The sequence below is a fragment of the Pyxicephalus adspersus genome, chromosome 1, assembly GCF_032062135.1.
Source record: "Pyxicephalus adspersus chromosome 1, UCB_Pads_2.0, whole genome shotgun sequence".
Taxonomy (NCBI): domain Eukaryota; kingdom Metazoa; phylum Chordata; class Amphibia; order Anura; family Pyxicephalidae; genus Pyxicephalus; species Pyxicephalus adspersus.
The window spans coordinates 76,515,987-76,529,297 of record NC_092858.1 but is presented as its reverse complement, the minus strand read 5'-3'; positions in this window follow the sequence as shown (position 1 = coordinate 76,529,297).

Sequence of the window (13,311 nt, the reverse complement as noted above, 5' to 3'; positions counted from 1 at the left end):
TTTTTTTTTTCAGATAATATTCACAAGTATTATTTTGTTGGACAACAAGCAAGCAGACAAATACTGTAACTAAATACTGTACACTATTGTGTATCTGAAAAGTAAAACAACATACATTACTGCAGTATTTAAAAAAAAAGAGTAGAGTGTAACCTATTAGAGAAAACAGTCAAATATATTGTTGTTTAGCTAGAAAGTAATTGGGAGGGACCAGGCCGAATCTGTCTTCTGTTGCAAGATTTCTGTATAATGCAGCGTTTCTCAACCAGAGAAACTGCAGAGTTCCTCTAGAGTTTGCTAGAGATTCTTAGTGCAATGAGCAGTTTGTGACTCATGTCAGTTTAACAGATACTAAATATAATAAATATATTTTTAGCGATCTGTAAGGGTGAGATTCTTACCACTGGCCAGCTGTGTAGAGGCATTCTTCCTAATGGCCACCACAATACATGTAATGTAAGCTGTGGATAGAGTAGGTATAGCAGGGGTTCTCTGAAGATCTGAAAGTTATTTCAACGGATCCTCCATGTTATAGTTAAAGTTTTTAAAAGAGTAAAAAAATTTGGATCTTCTGTCAAGTTTTTGTTGATGGTGACCCCATAAGGGACGTTCATCCCCCTATTTTGCACAAAAATGAGCAGAACATCCAACTTTCTGCTGGATCTCAAGAACCGGAAGTGAAAAAAAATACTCCAAAAACTGAAGAATGACTTTTTAAGTGAATTCATAGCCTATATTTGTCCAGAGGCATTTTGCATTTTCTACAGTGTAATTTGTTAGAGAAAAAAGTTGCTAATTGCCTCTGCTCATCAAACAGCATCAAAGCAAATGCTTTTTTTTTCATTAAAGACAAAAGAGAGACAAAAAGAAATTTCTCATGTCCAAGGTTCTTACCCTGGTATTCATAACAAGGTCTTAGCTAGCCACTCAGTGTCAACATTTCACAGCCAGAGCTTTTAACCTCTGTGCATCATTCCCCTTAAGCAATAATATGTAATGTTATAAAATGCAAAACTGTCTTTTAAATACATATCAGGGTTGTAACACACAACTTTGCAGTATTTTGTTTGAAATTAATTAGGGGGATACAGATTGTTTTTATAAATTAAAAGCATTTAAAAGGATCAGATTATGTGGTCCACTGTAGAATACATTTGTTGCAAAAAATATGTCCTAAAAATGTCCTTGTAATACATTACCATTTCCTTTTTGTCTTTGGAGCCAAAGGCACGAAAGGAGAAGCATTAGAAAACATGGAGTCAGTTAAGTGTGTTTATATTTACTGCAGGTGTCTGGGTTGTTGTCACAAAATGTGGAATTTATAGGAAATATGGAATTTGGGTGTAAGTTCACAATTTAATAAACTGAATATTTACAGCCTTTGGTAACAGTAAAAGTACTATATTACATCTAATCCCAGTAAGTATGCAATTTCCATTTCATGGGATTAGAGATGCCTAAATATTTGCCAAGATTTGACTGTTAGGAGTCAAGCAGGGTTAGTCAAAGACTGCTTGAAATCTGCAAAACCCAACTTTAGCTTGCAACTCTTTTGAGGTCTATAGGATCAAAAGCTAAATATGGCTAACATTGAGGATGACATTGGAAAAAAAAACATCTGGCTTGCCTAAAATCCAGTTGCAGCACCCCCACTAATCTGATTCCATTTCAATGAAAATAAGGTCGTTTTGACTGCAACAGCAAATTTTTTTTGTAGTGGAAGTAGCAACCACAAAAGATCTAAAAGCTATGGGACAGTTTCTATTAAAAAAAAAGAAAACCTTCACTGCCTAGAGACAATAATTGTCTCATGTGATGACCATATTGCCTCATTTATTCTCTGTTGATAGGGAGTTTCTTTTGTTTAGGAGTGGACAGTGTGCACTTGCTGCTGACCCAGAAAATGTGTTCGCTGCATGGCACTATATACTTCTGCAGTAAAATAGTCTGCAACACATATTTATCCAACCTATTGTCATAGCTGTGATATATATTCATTTTCCCTTTAGATATTAAGTATGAGAAAGAAAGTATCATTACCATAGAAAAAAGGGGATCTAACAAGTAGTAGCATCAAGCTTTGCTTTGTATAATCAGTGAGACTTTGGTCTATGCTACACTACAACAGCAGGTACCCAGCTGACATTATTTGGCCCACTTTGCCATGCCTGCAGCAGAGTATACATAATCATGGACAGGTGGTCCAGTAGTCATGAGCATGTGTGATATATATCATACAATGCAAATTGGATGATTTCCCCCTTCTCCCTTGCCTTTCTCTTTTATGTCTTGGAACCAGCAGACCTCCTAAGAGCCTGTAGAATATGCAACATGAAAGTCTGCACCTGCCATACTATGTTGAAGCTCATATTCCTTGGGTTCAGGAACCACACTGGGCCATAGTGGCAACTCTTCTGCTCCAATCTGAGACGGGTTTAACCCCATGCAATCCTTAGTCTGGCAAGGTCATGTGTGATAATGACACTAGCTGCTAGCTTATGGCAGTCTTTTTCCTACAAAAAATATCAGGCATTATCCTGCTCTTTGCTAGAAAAACTAAAACAGGAGAGAGGTTTCCATTGAGCAAACAGGCCCATAACCACCACATGTTAGTTAATTCTGCAAAGTTCCTAGACTTCTCTTCCACTTCATTACTATTCTGTTGTTGGTCCAGATGTTGGCCCATGCTAAAAACACTACAGCCTCAAACAGCTAGAACTAGGTCGGTGACTGAGTTACTTTGCTTTGATGAGATAACAAAGCATATTTTACTGAGGCTGCTTAACCTGCATAAGGACTTTAGCCTAAGGACTGGGTTTGTGCTTTTGTCTATGGGGATCCTTGTCTAGTCTCTGCAGTTCAGGAGTTAAGACTTAGAGATTGGCAAGCCTAGTACAAACCAACTCTGCGTGAACTGAAGGAAACCAGGTGGGGGGAGGGGCTATGGGACCCTAAGCATTGACCCTGGGGAGAGATTAGTTGGATCCTGTGAAAAAACAGTGGGGCCCCTCAGACCTGTGGGGAGAGGCTGTGGAGAGACTCAGAAGAGAGACTGGGAGGAATTTGAGGGGGGACTTAAGAGGACCATGACTGCTTTTGTTTTATGCTCTTCTTCCTGCTAATGCTATTGCTCATGAAGTCTGGTCTATGGTAGCACTGTTTCATATACAGAAAATTATCACTCTGCTGCCATTCAAATTACTCACCCCATTTACCATTTAAAGGCCAAACCACTAACTTTGTATCCTATATTGTTTTCCAATTTAGGAAAAAATGCTAGAAGCACTGACTTTTTATGAGAGAGAGTTAATCTATTAAGGAGGAACTAAACTGAAAACAGTCCCAAAATACACTTACCTTCAATTCCACAGGGCAGTCCGATCCATCTGTGGGTGTCTGCATCAGGTCCTGTGTCGTCCTGGCATCCGTCCCGGAGCCGGCGCTCCAGGCGCCGCCATCTTCGTCTCTTCTTCCGGGTTCTTCAATTGGCAAGAAACCTGCCAATCTCACAGGAGCCATTTCTTTGCGCCAAAAGGCTCCTTCTGCGCATGCCAAGATGCAGGGCATGCGCAGAAGGAGCACCCAAGGGCCTCCTGGGATGCGTGATGTACATCATGCATCCCAGGAGGCTATGTGCTCGTATTCAGAATTAGGGGTGGTGCTGCACCCTTTTTTTTTTTTTAAAGGGTGTTGCATTTAAAAAAAAAATTTTACTTCACATAAAAGGGTTGTCTACTATTTTATCTAAAGTGAAATTCCTGAGTTTAGGTACACTTTAAGTTGAAGACCTAATTTGGTTACAAAATTATAATAATGTTCTTTCTACAAAATAAGGTAATATATTGAGTACATTATAATAGCAGTGGTTTGGGTTAGCTATCTCTATGGAGCATATCCTGTAAAACCTTAGATATCAGCAGCAAAGCCAACTAAACAACCAATAAAGGTATTATTAAGTATTGTTGCAAGGTGCTGAAGCTTCACAAAACAAACAGTTGGTCTGGATACCAACATGTGCCACTTAATACTGTGCAGTTAACTTCTGAAATCTGAACAATAATGAGTGGAACATAAAGGTAATCCAGGAAAACAATTCAGTTATTTTGAGTGCAGGTTTATACAGGCTTTTGCCAATCAGGGACAAAAGACTAGGAAAGTTCAAGAAGCTGAGTGGCAGGCAGGCAAGCACCACTCAGAGGCCAAGAGGATGCATTTTTCTGTCTCTTATAGCAGTGTGTAGGCCATCGAACAGCAAAACGATTGCATTTTTGAAGGACAGACAGGCGCGAGGAGAGGGGGGGTGCAGCCGGTACATTGCCCCGGGGCCTATGAAGCTCATCCCATGATTTTTATTATAATTTTAACATTTATTTAATTCACTTATTTTTTATTATTGATAGTTTCAAAATTAATAAGGCACGTGGGTCACAGAGTACTTGGCAGTGTTCAACAGTTTACCACTTAAGAGACATTCATGAAGGCCGCCCTGGGAGAGAAGTCATGTGGTCTACAAGGGTATTGCCCGCTCGATGGGAAGTGACGAGAAGGAGGAGGTTCTAGGAGCAGTGTTTAAAAAGTTATTCAGCCGGCAAACAAATACGACACGTAGTAGCCGCGTTCTGAGACACTGCAAATTTGGGAAAGCGGACTCAGTGTACCGTTGTGAACAGTTCAGAAACTATACAAGTGCCGAATAATCATAATACAAAGAAACATCACAAAAGAAACATCAGAAATAAATAATAATATACACACATACATGTGTGTAGAATTTTGTATAAGGGCCCACACACCTTCCTTGTACCGGGACCTGGATTTTCTCTTGGCCGCCCAGATATGCTAAGGTAATTTTCTCTACAAAGCTGTAGTCTGATTCACACAAGCAAGTTATGCTCCAACACCCAGCATGCATGGCATTTCATTCCATGATTATTCCTGAAGATAATTTATATATGTAGCAAGGGGTGGTAAAACAATATCTAAAATTTTTTGACATATTAGTGGACGAGGGTAGAGAGAAAAAGAAAAAATAATATATGCAAGATATATAAAATGACAAGCATGCCATCCAAACTACAAAACAACTTATAAAAGGGATACAATAAACCCTGCTCCATCTTTCAAAACTCCACCCTTTAAACCATATTTAGGTTTTCTCATGTCCATGTTTAATAAGCTTTCCTCCTCTTTTCCTCCCCCCTTACATTTATAAAATATGGAATATAAAAACAAATTGCTTTCATTATTCTATTGCTAGGGAAACAATATTTCTTACATACAGACTGACTTCAGTTTAGTGACTCACTTTCTGTTTCTATTTCTGTTGCAATCATATGGCACATTATTTGCACTGCGGATATGAGAACACAATTGCAAAAAATGTAAACTATTTCTAGTCTGATCTGAAATAGCTATACCAGCAGGCAGCTTCCTATACATTTTACATTTATTGTTGCCATCATTAGTGTTCTACTTTTCTCATCTCTCTCCATATCCAATTACAGGAAAATTATGATTATTGCAGTGCTCACTGTTAGGGCCGCTTATTTTTTCTGCAGACTGAACAACTTGTTCATAACAAATCCAAACACTTTTTCTTTTTCCCAATCAAGAGATCAAGAAAGATTATTATAATTACATGTTAGAGTGTAGTTACAGTGAAAAGAAAGAAAAGCCTCAGTGGCTGACAATTATCAGTTGCTTAAAAAAAATCTGTTAAGTCACGTAAGTTAAACCTAAAGTTTATTCTACTTAAGTACTTAGTCTTTTCAGGTTCCTCCTTCTCCTCTTCATCAACATGCTAGTAAAATGTTTATTAAAATCACACTGTTTTCAATACATACCTTATTTAAGTTGTGAGTTGGATCTTAGAAGGTGAAATAACAAATACCAAAATGTCTTGATTGGTTTGCAGAAGTGGGCATTGCTAGGAAGACTGTAAGAAAAAAAGCTTGTACCTTTTTCACAAATCAGTGTTAAAGAATGGCCAAGTATAGTCTTTTTTTAAAACTGGTTGTTGGTTAATTACAAAGGCCAGAACATTTTAATGTTTTTAAAATTGCGGGTGAAGCTGTAGGGGGAACCTAGGGTTTGCAAGTATATCTGTTTATCCTATGTTAAAATCATTTATTTATAGTTATAGATTGGTGCCTTTTGAAGTACGAGACCCTGCTCGGGTCCTATGCTAGGCTTCCTCAAAATTTGGTATATTTTATTGTAAATTGATTGCCTTGAACATTGAGGGATCAGAACCTCTTCTATGTGCTTTGCAGAACTAGTTTGATTTCCCAGCGAAGGAGAAGACACATGATCTATTATCAATATAATTATATAAATTTGGTATTTACTAAGATATCACGTTTCCACAGTCATTTATCAAGCAGTAGACCTCTGCAGCAACCATCATTTCAAGTCAGCAGAGGAAATTAATAAGAGATATTGAAATCAGTTATGCAGAATAAAAAAGGGGTCTGCAACCCAGGAAAGTTGTCTTGTGTGTTTCCCTCCCAAATATAAGCCTGGCCACAGCAATTAGTGTTTGAAAGTTTACAGTAAATAACATTGCCATAGCTTCTTAGGAAACAACAGTTAATGATCCTCAGAGTTAAAAAGAGAAAGAGAATAAAACAAATAGTTGAATTATACACCGCAAGGCAATTCGAAAGGAATGTAACAGTGTCATCTAAAAGTAATGTAGGTTTACTATTTAGGACTTAAGGGCAGTCAATTTACTTTCCTATAACAGACACCCAAACAAATCACAGAGCTGTGCCATACGTAATAAATGTGAATAAATGGCAGAGCTCTCTCTTATTTGCAACTTAGAAACTTTAGGAAAAGTATTTTAAGAGTACCTTGTAGAACTACAGGGAAGCAAATCACAAACAGAAAATGATGACTATTATTCAAAAATATTACTGGAATTTCTTTCCTGGGGGAGTAAGGAAATTGAAAAGGAGCAGTGAGTGTTTAGTTTAGCTGCAAAGGTAAATACTTTTATCAGGTCATGCTGAGCACATGTGAAAAGAACGTTGTGACCTATTTGTTGTCATAATATTTAGAATTATCATGCATTGACAGATATTATTAACTACAGCAATGTTTTATTTTAATGATGGAGGAAAGGTGTTTTTTAAAATTGAAAGACATGCAAAAATTTGTCACAGTGATATGATAAGATAAGGTTGATTTTCCAAATATATGAAGACTATTCATTTGTGAATTGTTACTGTGCTGAGTTGTTTTGATAGGGTGTATAAAGTCAACACGCTTTCAACTTATTTAATAATCTCTGAGAACATATCATTCCTGAATTAAATGTATAGTCTACAAAGTAAATGTTCTAATATTCTCTTTACTAAGAGAATATTACTCCTGCAGTTAAAAAGTATGCAAGTGCTCTTTCCATAATAACATGCACAGCATACCATTTTTTAGATTGGATTGACACTTTTATTGTGCTAGATTTATCAAAGGGGGATCAGATTTTGTAATCATAAAAGTGACAGTTATGTTAGTTGTTCTTCACTTATGGTGGTGCCATGTCAATAATGTGGTTATTTCTGCAGAAATAACAGCACTTTTCTAGCAATCATGCTGACCACTAGTTTTACAAAGTTGCTAGAGGGTTTTTGAAATTTGTAACCCTTAAAATCTTTTAGCAATCTTTTATAATATTTAGTTATGCTTTGAGGATTTTGTTTCAATTTCCTTTGAATGGTGAACAAAGCTTCACCTTATTACTAACATGCATTCTGCAAAGTGAACATACACTTTAAAGACATGAGCATTTACTTTGTAATATAAAGAACTTCAGCCCTGTTAGTAAATCAACACCTGTACTTCCTGGATATAAACAAATGTAAATATAAAGTAAAGTTGCATGTGCATCACTATCTTTTTCATCAGCAATAAAACATCTACCAGGGCCATGTAAATACTGGTAAGCATATAAGTAGTAAGTATAAGTATATTTAAAGTCAAAGCCCTAGCAGAAATGTGGCATGTGTTCTTGGATGACACATGTTACAGCTCCACTGGGGCTGTGGGAGCAATCAAGAAAACGATGCTGTCAGCATAGCAGAGCCCTGCTCCGTGATTGAGGAGAGGGAAACCCTGATGACGGCTCAAGCGTCAGCACGGTTTCCTTTTTTTTTAGCCATTCAGCACTAGAGGTGACTGGGGACAAGTTTGCCTATTCAAGTCTAGTGCTGAATGGCTGAGAAAAGGAAACCCCAGTTGACCGGAAACTACAGTTATCCAGAATTGGCCATTCCCCGTGGGTGCTGGATAACTGAGGTTCTACTGTATTCCTCTTAATCATCCAAGTATTCTATCCTACTATTATTACATAAACTAAATGTACAAATGTACAAATCTGAAACATTTAATTATTTAAACAAAGCTGCCAAGCTTAATCACTACTCACAATATTAAAATACTACATGTGTTGCATATATTAAAAGTCAGTTTTAATTACAAGAATCTCTTGATGTTTTATTACTTTTTTTTTTCTCGATCTGAATGTTTCACCTTTAGTTCTACTTTTCTTTAATTGTTTAAAGAGTGGAATGACAAATGGTATTTTAAGTAGGAAGCACAAGCAAACCCAAAAAAAAGAGGGCACAATAAAAAGTGTAAATGATGAATATGTTCAGAAATTTTTATGAACAGATATTGGCAAAAAAGGATAGGGCAATTCAGGCAAATATGATTGCATTCTTAAGAGCAAAGTAAACTAGCTATACAGTTAAAGTACAATACTGTAAAGCATTACAGGTAATGTTCTGTAATACAAAATTGCTAGCAAGCAGGGTTTTTTTTTTTTTTTGCAGAAGGGATAGACAATGTCCCTTCTGCAATAAAACATACTTCTTTGTAAAATTCTTCTAAACCCACTATCCCAGCTCTGAATAAACCCCCACACTCGCAAACATGTGTCACCCTGGCCTGGCCAATCAAGGTGTCTGAAGATCCGGCACCTGGAAGTGGAGCAGAGCATGATGGTGGCACCTACATTAATACCATACTACAATGCCAACAAGTGGAATAGTGGGCCAATGATGAGAGGGTTATCTAGTTTATATTGGCTAGGACATACAGTGAACACACTAATATAAAACAAATTCATGATATCAGGCTATACTAATGCATCATTTAGACTAGGCAGAAACCTTGGAAATAATAGGATTCACCTATATCAGAGTGTCAAACACAGCTCAGCAAATTCTAATAAATGTGATGGCTGCTGAAGACTATAAATAGTTCAAATAACAACTCAGCAGATAAGTACAGAGCAAGTAGTTGGAAGAGAAAATGGCCACATTTAAACCGTTTATAAAAAAAGATCTTTATGAATCCTGGTTATTGTATTTCTTCTATAAATCATGATATTGCATCAAGATTAAAAACAAATAGAAAAAATGAAACTTTTAACCACACAGGATTTAAATCAAAGGCATCTTTGGACATTTTATATATTTATATTATTAGTAACATACATTGTTGGCTGCAAAGAGACCTACTGAATATAATTCTGAGTATGATATAGTCTGACAATGAATTTCAACACTAGGATTGTACAGTAATCATTGAAAACATGAAATTATTATATGGGTCTGAAGAGCATGAACCACCAACGTGTTTACTGCTATATATCAATTTAAATGTCAAGGAAGTGATACAATACATCTAAAACTGCTCAGTTTGATACAATACATCTAAAGTGCTCAGTTTTTTCCTAACATTGATATCAGTCAATTAAATCATTGGCAGTGTACATCTGTTACAGGTATCTGAAATCACATCCTTACAGATATGTAAGGCCTTGTACAAAATGGGCACCATTAAACCTCTTGTTGCAATAGGCCTGATTTAATAAAGATCTCCAAGGCTGGAGAAAATAGACTATCATGTGAGAACCTGGGTGATCCAGCAAAACAGGAATGGATTTTATAAAAAATAATTTGGTAATAGTTGGTAAATGTTTTGTCCTGGACCAGATCCATTTTAGGATTGTTGAATCACCAAGGTGCTCTCATGATAAAATATCTTTTCCAGTCTTGGAGAGCTATAATAAATCAGACATGTGATTCCACTGTTAAAAATAACTTGTTTGTCCACTGCTCACTCATTGGCCTCTCTGTCTTGCTAATAATGGTTGTGTTTTGAGAAAACATAAAAAAAAAGTTTCAGTTATTTGCAAACTGCAAGCATTGAAGGCATGACTGAGAATATAAGCTTCATATTACTAAGATTTCATTTTCAACATGTATATCAAAAGAAAGTTGAGATAGCTGTAAAGCTGTTTTAAAAAGAAGTAAGGATTTCACTTGTGTATAACATTAGATTTTAATTAGATTTTCTTATCTATTACAGCTTTGGTAATATAGATAAATTAACTTCTTTTAATGCTTTTAATGTTTCCATTTTAAATGTTGTGTTTAAAGATTGAGGTTTGGACTAAGGTATGTCAGAGTAAAGATTAAAACATTCTAAAAAAAAAATAAGCCTCTTAGTGCTCAAATCAAAAAACAATTTGCACCTTTGCAATTTTGAAATAACCAGAATGATTATGGGCACTGATAATTTCAAGAATCGGAATTAGGAAAGTTGTAGCTGTAGCTGTAGCTAGCTGTATTTATTCTGCGTATAGTTTAATTGCTGAAAAAAAATATGTATCCTTTTAAGTAGACTAGAATGATATTTGAAATGGTATATTATCAAATAAAATTCCTTTTTACTGGGACACCTGCAAAATCATTTATATATGCAGCTGGTTCCCATGATTTAGGTAGTTATTTAGGAATGAACTGAAATAATTTGTATCTGTTTTTACCTTATCCCTATAAACAATGTTCTGTGATTAAGAAGTTTGAAGTATGTCCTTTTGTAAACTCTGAGATATTTTAGAATGCTGCAATAATGCCAGAAAATAGACACGTTTGCTTAGTAAATATTTTTGTTTGTTAATATTTTGTTTTACATTCATGTTCTGTACATTTTGGAAAGTTGTTCTCCTAGCTGATTTATTAAAGTGTTCACATTGTCAGAGCTTATAACTTTCATGTGAGTTTTCACATTATTGTTAGATTTCACGTAGAGATTTTTACATATAGTTCACATTGATCCTTTGTACTGCAGAATCACTTTTTTTTTTGGCTTAGATACAATATTTAGCTTTTGTTAATTGTATAATTGTATAGGTTTAGTTGTTATCCCAGTACTCATGCTCCTGGAACAGGGTCAGATATCTGGTTCCTCCCTTATAAAAAGGGGCTTCTAGAATCCCCAATACGTCCCTCACAATATCCTTTTGTTGGGAAGTCTCTTGTTCTTTATCATTAGGTACAATGGTATTTTTCAAAGAATTATGCTATACTCCCCCTGACTAGGGGTGCACATCATTTGAACTTAAGTGGAACCTCTTTGTATTTGGATAGAAATCTGACTGTTCATCTACAAAAATCAAATCCAATCACCTACAAAAACTTACATTGAAAGACAAGAAAAAAGGCAACAGGACGGTTGACTTCAGCAGCAATGGTATCCTAAATGCTGCAAAGTAGATGTCATCTCACATAGTTACATAGTTACATAATAGGTTAGGTTGAAAAAAGACATAAGTCCATCAAGTTCAACCACTAGGGAAATAAACATATCCAAGATAAAAAATCCTATAAGACATAGTTGGTCCAGAGGAAGGCAAAAAACACCCTGGTACAATTTGCTTCAACAGGAGAAAAAAATTCCTTCCTGATTTCATGAGGCAATCGGATGTTCCCTGGATCAACAGTCACTGTAATTCTTACTTTAAAGCCTTAATACCCAGATATATTCTGTGCCTCTAGAAAATCATCCAGCTTTTTCTTAAAGCAATCTATAGTAGTTGCTGAAACTACTTCCTGAGGGAGACGATTCCACATTTTCACAGACCTTACAGTGAAGAATTTCTTCCTTATCCGGAGCTTAAACTTCTTTTCCTCCAGACACAAAGAGTGCCCTCTTGTTCTTTGTAATGATCTCAAAGTGAATAATGGGGAAGAGAGTTCTCTATATGGACCGTTTATATATTTATACAGTCTACTATACAGTCACGTCTAATACTTGTTGCATAGGATAAATCTAGAGATGGATTTTCTTTCAATCAGTCTGAGCAACTGATAGAATCATGTAATACAAAAAAAAAGAAAAAAAGAAATCACTAAAAACCTACTTTCTCTCCATACCATAGCGGAAAATGCCCCTGTAGTCCTCAGAGAACAATGTCATTCATAACAATGAGCTCAAACAGAGAACACAGGAATCACATCAAACAGATGTAACAAAAGATTGGTAACATTCACAGATAAGGAGAGATCAAATAACAGAAGTTTGTTGTCAGGGTTTAACCACCTAATAATAACAATAAACTCAAACAAGCATTTCTACTAGTTTTTTTTGTTTTGCCAGACTAATCAAAATGTTCAGTAAGCTTTGGGTCAATGCTTTTCCTTGTAAAGGGTGGTAAAAAAATAAACATAAACATATCGCTATATCCGGCAATCCACAAACAACTATTTAATTCTACTTAAAATTTGAGAATATCGAATGTATTAAAAAGTGTAACACTTTTCATTTTTTGTCAGGCTAAAAAAATAAAGTTAGTATTTTAATGTTTTAATTTTTTTCTTTATATTGTGTTGCAAGGGCCTTTTTATGTTTGAGGTGTTCACATTGCAGCATTAACTTGTTGCTGAACTGTTGATGGACCCCTTTGTTTAAACCACTGGCCTTTTCATTTCTTCCATATTGCCACGGTATGGACAGTAGAGTACTGCAGGACAGTGGCAGTAACACCATACACAAAGTAACTGACCAACCCAGCCACACCAGGTATAGAAGGTCAGTTCCCTGAAAAAGCTGGAGTTATCAACCTTCTCCAGAGTGGCCAGATCTCTGACAGTATTGGTTTATACATTCTTTTTATTCCTCCTCCTCTAATCTCTCCATATATATTTAAAAAATTTGTCCCGTAAATTAATTGTTATAAAGTGATTGTTTTTTATTTCACATTTGTTAGTAGTTACAAAAGTAAGGCAGACCTTCTTGTAGGTACTTCACTAAAATAGCTGAAATTCCTATTTCACAATCATCATTCTAATCTTTTAGAAAGCCTCTTCTTTTTGAAGGTCATCAGTTCTGTTTAATCAAATTTCATGCTCTAGTGCATTTTTCTTATGGCCTAGTCTGTTAATTGATGATGATTTCAATTAAAATCTATCTTACTTTTAATTCCGTCTTAGGGCTATAATTTTCTTTAAAGGGCTTTGG